Genomic DNA, 7,587 nt, shown 5'->3' on the forward strand with positions numbered 1-7,587 from the left:
AAAAGGTTTCAGATAAGGCCCTATAGATATTGTCCAAGAACCAGGCAATCTGAATTGGGAGAGACTTTGAAATAAAGGATTTTGCTGTAAGACAATTGTATATATGTATAGTTACCATTGAAACTCATGAACTCATGAAATAGTCTACTAAGGCAGGAAAAGTTGGTGATATACACTGATGCCAGCATTAACTCCATCAAGGAAATCAATTTTAAAAAATAAGTACATGTCTTTTCTACCAACTAAGTTGTAAGCATCTCAAGAGCAGGAACTCAGGAACTATAATCTATACATCTTTAACACTCTTGACCTCTCTCCCATAATGTCTGGAATAGAATTAAGCTCATAGTACAACCTCAAGAAATGTTGTTTTTCTGGTTTTGTCCCCTAAAATTAAAAATGTTTTATTTCTAAATTAAAGTTTAACTTGACTCTTATTGCAAGTTAAGCCAATTTCTTTTTATATATATTTTTAGTGGAAATGAAGACTAGATACCTCACTGAAGATTCATTTACATCTTCAAATGTCTACTCCCTCTTTCTAACTGTATCTTTTTCATCCAGTTAATCATAGGGGCAGTTAGCCTATGTTTCATTCAGACTCTTCGAATTGGTAATTTTAAGAATCTGGAAAGGTCTGGCCTGACATTTATCTTTATATAAACACATGGATTGGAATCACATTAAGAGATACAATATAGATTGCTAAGCTTGCTTCTGAGCATATGAAATAGAGGGGAATTTCCCCATTATATTTGTAAACAAATAGAGATGAAATAATAATTGCATAGGCATAGTTAATCTCCCCCTTCTCTACCTCTCCTTTAAAATCCAGCTCATATATTACTCTAAAAAATACTCTCAAGAAACATTCTCTGATATTCCTCTCAGCTCCATAAAGACATGTTTTTCTCTCAGATCTATTACAGAACACTGCTGTCATCTCTCCTATGCACTTACTTTTATAGTTATATCTAATACAGGTTTGATAAGACCTCCAGAATATGCACAGTGCTCACAGATAGTTGATCTTAATAAAAATATTTGTTAAATTGAATTGAATCAAATGGAATTGAATTAAGAAAGTGAACAAGTCCTTCAGGAGGGATCATTCACAAATAATCGATAGCTTATTTACAATTCATCACTAAGCAGGCTCCCTTCATTTAGAGGATTCTACTATAGCTTGAGCATTACTGTATTAGTGTGATTGTTGAAGGAAATATAACTTATTTCTGAGAATATTATATAATTCTCACTAATCATGAAATTAATCTCACCTTCCCCTAAATTAGTTCAAATAAGTGAGGTCCAACTGGACTCACATGCATCTTTACCTTGCAGACAGGAGAAAGAAGAAAGAAGGAAAGAGAACTATAAAAGTGCTTCCTGAGAGTCAGTGTGGAATTCAAAGGAGAGTGAGTCTAGAAGGAAGAGAGCTGGAGTTAATATTAGAGTGTCTAGGTTTAAACTTCAGTTCTTTGACTTACTAGCTTTGTTACCCTAGCTGTTTGACTCATGGGAACCTATAAAAGAGGGGGAGTTAAGGGATTGGATTGGGTGTCCTCTAAAATGCTTTCCTAATCCATATCTCAGATTTAGTCATGATTAGGTCCCTTCTAATCTGAATCCTTAATTCTAATTATTTTTCCAATCAAGCCTCTCGTTTTAAATGATCTGCTTTTCCTTTTACCTTATTTACGAATTTCACTCCTGAGTCCATTAACTCATCTTCAATCTATTGTGGACTAGAAATGGACCTTGATGTGAGTCCAGGACCAAACCTGAGAAATGGAAAATGGGCTGGATTACATTCAAGAAACATTGCTGTGCCTTCAACACTCCTCAACAGTTTTTCTATTTTTAATACTAATGTTGTTCCTGTGATGCTCTATGACTGAAAATCACTCGTTATCATTATCTCAGAAAAATCACAATAACTGATAATCCAAAGGGCAATGGAAAGATTTGTGGTCATAGAATCATAGAGTTAATGCTATAATTCATTAATTTTACATAAAATACGGGTTTGAGACTGACTGGCATCTTGAGATTTATATTTCAAAGGGATAAGTATTTCCTTCTCAATCTTTTAAGCAATGTAGAATTGCAGCAGTTTTTGAATCATGAGATGGAATTGAATCATACCTGGAGTTCTTAAAGAGACTCATCATAGTCTTTGAGAGGCAGATTTAAAGGAAGAAGGAAGATCTCCACACCTAAGCTGGAAAGAATTGTCAGTTCTGGGGCAACAACCAAGAGAGAAAGGAAAAGTAGAGCTAAGTTTTGTTAGGGAAAGGAGAGAATGAGGAGAGCCAACAGCCTCTACAGGCTATCTTGGAGCAGATGACTACATCAAAAGCAACCAGTTGTATGTATCTCTTTAAGGACTAAGGGAAGTTTCAAGAAAATATCTGTTCTTCCCAAACTTTCCTTCTTAATGTCTGTCCATTAACAGACACAGGAAAATACTAGATTTATTTCTTTACCCTGGTGTTTCTCGTAACTTGATTTTTTTTTATTTGCCTCAACCATAGAGAGGACATGGATGGCTTGAGAAAAATATAAATTTAAATCAGAGCAGAAAGCTAAATGTCTCTCATTTATGATTAGCCTCTTTAGAGTCTAAATATTAGGGATTAACATGGGGCTCTGAGCTACAGTGATTGTACTCATATATAAATGTTTAATACAAATTCCATAGAGAAACAGAGGAGGGGACCATGTTAACCTGAGGGATAATTATATTGTTCCTAATCTTAAAAAAAAAGGTGTTGCTGATTAAAACTGGGGAGATAAAGGGAGTGGCTAGGCAAGGTGATAAATATTCAACTTGATGAATATTGGCTGGCCAACTCTATCCCCCACAGCAATACTCATAACTATTTTTGTTACAGATAGAAGAGGGAAGCTGAAACCCAGAGAAATAAAATGATTTACTCATGATGGCTCCCACAGTTGATAATTTAAATAATTTGAATTTAAACTGAGAAACTTTGACTCCAAATCCAGAATGGTATCATGTTTCTCCTCAATTGCACCATGTTTCTTTCCAACCATAACTTTGTCATGCACAAGAAGTGTTAGTAAAAGATACCTTTCAGTATATCATAGTGTGTATCAAGAAAAGGAAATGACACAGTTTAGTAGCAAGAATGAGGAATGTAAGATGTATAGGGGTGGGAGAGGGAAAAGAAAAAGGGAAGGTAGATTAAAAAACATCTACCATGTGCCATATACTCAAAGAATCAAAAAGTTCACTTGTAATCAATATAATGGAGTTATTTTTTTGACTTTGTAGCAGCACTCAAAAGCAAAAGTTTGAAAAAAGCAGCAGCAGCAACAACCACCACCAAGTACTCTTATTCTTTTCAAGCAATTACATTACCCTGAGCTGAGTTGGGCTTCAATATAGATCCTAGACTTTCTTGCTTTTCTGCCAGGATGTCCTGGTGCCTATTCTTGCAGATTCCCACAACCTTCATCCCATTTCTGCTTGCTGAAATCTTAGCAGACTGTCAAAATCTAATTGAAATGTCATTTCCTTTCTGAAACCACCCTTAATCCTCCTAGCTGGGGATGATCTTTCCCTTCTTAGACTTCACGTAACATTATTACTTCTCTGATGCTTTTATCTTCATCTATTTTAACATTATAACCTTGCATTTTGATTCCATAATCCTTCATGCCTTGTATTTGCAGTGATTTAAAGACAAAAACAAATCAGTCCCTGTCCTCAAGAAATTTTAATTCTAGTGGGAAGAAAAGAAGGTGGAATATAAAATGTATATGTTAGTAAATACAAAATAACTTTTGGAGGGAGATAGCACCTACATCTAAAATGGATCAGAAAAGTTTTCCTGTAAGAAGTAGACAATGATCTGAGCTTTGAACAAGTTAAGGATTCTAAGAAACAAGAGGTGGAGGTGAGAGACACTAATGCATTTCTGTGAGACACACTTTGAATGGCTATGACCTATAAGCTGATTTACTCATAGCATAGAAGGAAATGCTGACAAGAATTCAGGGAACAGCTAACAGTCCAGTTTGGTATGGACTAATTTGGTGAGGACATAAATTCTATAATGTAGAGTTTGTGAAGGAGAATATTATATGATAAATCTAAAAAATAGCTAGATCTAGATTGTAGAATATTTAAATATCAGACTGAGAAGTTTATATTTTATCAAAATGGCAACAGAGGACAAGAGAGTGATAACATATATCTGGATTATAAATTCCACAAAAGCAGGGATAATATCTTCTTTAATCTTAAATGGACTACAATCCCTACCGTAACAGAGCTTATAGTTTAGTAGAATTATATGACTATAGCATAAAATGATAAATGATAAATTTGTAAAAGAAATATAAACAAAGCTCTTGGCATAAAGCCTTTTAAAGTAGGTGCTTAAAAATATTTGTTAAATTTTATTGAGAGCATTTTTTTATTCATACCTTAGGAGGAGCTGCATTTCTGTTTACCTGTCAGCCAATAATAAAGAGCCAGAGCACTTTATGATAGCTAAGCCCCAATATTATTTATCCAAATGAAAGTGATTATGAAGCCTACTTTCTCTATCTGGCCAAATCACTGAGAAATTTTCCTTTTGGTAGTTCTTACTGGGGAAGAGGGAAAATAAGAGTAAAATTTTCTTTCCTTTCCTAAACCAATAAAGTTTTTCCTCTGACTGGATCTGTCAGTCACTAAACATTTATTAAGTAGCTAAGATATGTCCAGCACTCCTAAGTTTTGAGGATACAAAAATGGAAAAAGTATCTACCTCAAGGAGCTGAGTCTAATATGTGTATGTGTGGGAGTCAATACAAAAGCAACTATATACTAACAAATTATATACAGGATCATTGGAGATAATCAACAGAGGAAAGGCACTGGAATTAAGGGGGACTAAAAAAGACTTCCTGTAGAAGGTAGCATTTTGGCTGGGCTGGAAGAAAATTAGGGAATTCAGAAGGTAGGCATCAGAAGGCAGAGCATTCCAGGATTGGGGATAGAGCTTATGAAAAAACCTAGAGATTTTTTCTCTAGGAGATTGAAATGTTCTCTTCAAATATGAGCAAAGAAGTTATTATCATTGGATCACAGAGTACATGAGGAGCAGGGGTTGAGATATAAGATTTGAAATGGTGGGGGCAGATTTTTAAGGACTTTGAATGCCAAAGGATTCTTTCTATATTTGATTCTGGAGATCTTGGGCAGACACTGGAGTTTATTGAGTGCATGTGAAGGAGGAATAACATGGTCCAACCTGTATTTTAGAAAGAGAACAAGTGCTCTTTTTGGGGCCAGAGGATTAAGATTCAAATCCTAGCTCTACCATTTACTGAATATGAGACCTTGAATAGGTCACAATCACTGGGCTTGGACTTCTTCTTTAATACAGTGAGAGTTGTGGACTAGATTTCCTCTAAATTCCTTTCAACTCAAATATTTTATTATCACATGCTTATTCAGGAATTCACTCTGTAGGAATTCAGCTAAAATAGAAAATACATCTAAGGAGTCAAAACACAAAGCTCATGCACTAAAGCTCTAATCACAAAAAACCCTCCTTTTCCTTTACTTCACAAATATACTTAGTGATTTATTCCTAATTTAAATGCTTTTTAAAAATGCATTGGCTATTTGGTCAACCTGCTCTCAACAGATTAGAATCACCAAATCAGAAGAGGAAAAATAACTTTCTAGAAAGTTCTGGAAAGTAACAATGAAAAATTGAAAGAAGGGAGACAGAAAAAGCATAAAAAACAGATAGAAGAACTAAAAAGCCACAATAGGAAAGAAACACTAAATATCAGAGAAAGCAGTTTACATACATTAATAAATTGTGAGGGCATTAACACACAGTGTAATAATGATTATTTATAATGGTAACCCTGAGTCATCAAGGGAAGGTTAAATTTTGTTCAGTATTCTCTGAAAATCAAGAAAACATGGGTGAAATTTTAGAAAAAAAATACATCCCAACTATACAAAAAACTTTGAACTGGGAATCAGAAAGTTTGTGTTTCGTTCTTGGCTTTACCTTTACCTTGTAGTCTTTAGCTCTGTTTTCTCATCCATGAAATAGAGATGGGAGATGAAGGGTTGGAGTAGATCATTGATATTAAGCTCAAACAGAAATGGGGCCATTAGTCCCTATATAAACATCACTATTGAAAGCATACTGAATTTAAAATGTAATGTTAAAATGTTATAGTTTTTTGTATTTCTATTAATTTTGTCAAATATTATCCAATTATATTTTAATCTGGTTCTAGTCATAATCAGGAGTGCTGCAAACTTTAAGAAGTTCTCAGGCTGTGTGTTCCAAAGTTAAATAGCAAAGCAAGACAAAACAAAACAAAACAAAATGCTGCCACCCTCCAATTATTAACTATCTAGAAGTTATCTATACAGTATCTGTAAAGTTTATTGATCAAGAATATGCTCTTCTAGGATTCCAGATCCTAGAGCTGCTGCTGCAATTACAATCCTTTACTTCATGGAATATTTTGTACTTTCCAAAGTACTTCCACATGCATTATCTGCTTTGACCCTTTTACTATCCCTGTGAAGAAGATAAAATAGATTTATGTTACAGATAGGGAAACAAAGACCTAAAATTTAAGTGACTTGTCCAAGATCCCACAGTGGATAAATGACAGGGACTAGTCTAGAAGACAAATATTTTGGTTACTTGTGAAGGGCTCTTATACCAAGCTGTCTCTGGTGACCTCCAAATTGAACTTACTAGGAGTAATAGCAATTATTGTGGGACTGGGGCACATTTTTATCATTTTGTAGCCTGAAATACATGGATTGATTTTCCATACTGACAAGTCAATATTAAATTACTGAATATCATATTTCTTGAACATCATGATTTTCTTCATCATGATTTGGTTTCAATATATCACAGATCAGCATAAGAAATTAAATGAGATTTGAGGAGTTTTGTGGAATCTACAAGTGACAAGGGATAGCCAACAGAAAACACAAGAAAATGATTAGAAACTCAGATATATATTATATGTGTGTGTGCGTGTGTACATACTATATATATGTGTGTATTATAATATTAACATATTGTCTTTTAATGCCATAGTAATTCAGACTTCTTTTCTGGTACAAGGGGAAGACAAACCAATTTTATATGGATTTTCTAGATCCTGGGTTGTTGTACCCTCTAACTCCTCTAATGTAGAGGGATGACTATACTTATAAGGCACTAGGTTCTGAGAAGAATAATGGAAGAGAAACTATATATATTTAGAGCTAGAAAGGAGCTTACAGATAATTTAGTTTGACTTCTTCATTTTATAGATGTGGGAATATAATTCCAGAAAGAGTAAGTTACTTGTCCAAAGTCATACAACAAGTAAGCAGCCACTTACAACTCTGCTCCTCTAAGTAAAGTTCCAGGACTTCTTCCATTGAGCCACCTTGTTCTCAAAGAACTCACATTCTATTTGGGGAATCAAGATACACATAAAATAGAGAACACTGTGAATCAATAAGATATCACAAGCTGAATGAGTGGTGAACTGGTCAATAAATAACTTAGGAAGCCAGGGATGAAGAGC

This window comes from Antechinus flavipes, chromosome 2, assembly GCF_016432865.1.
Source record: "Antechinus flavipes isolate AdamAnt ecotype Samford, QLD, Australia chromosome 2, AdamAnt_v2, whole genome shotgun sequence".
In the NCBI taxonomy this organism is placed as follows: domain Eukaryota; kingdom Metazoa; phylum Chordata; class Mammalia; order Dasyuromorphia; family Dasyuridae; genus Antechinus; species Antechinus flavipes.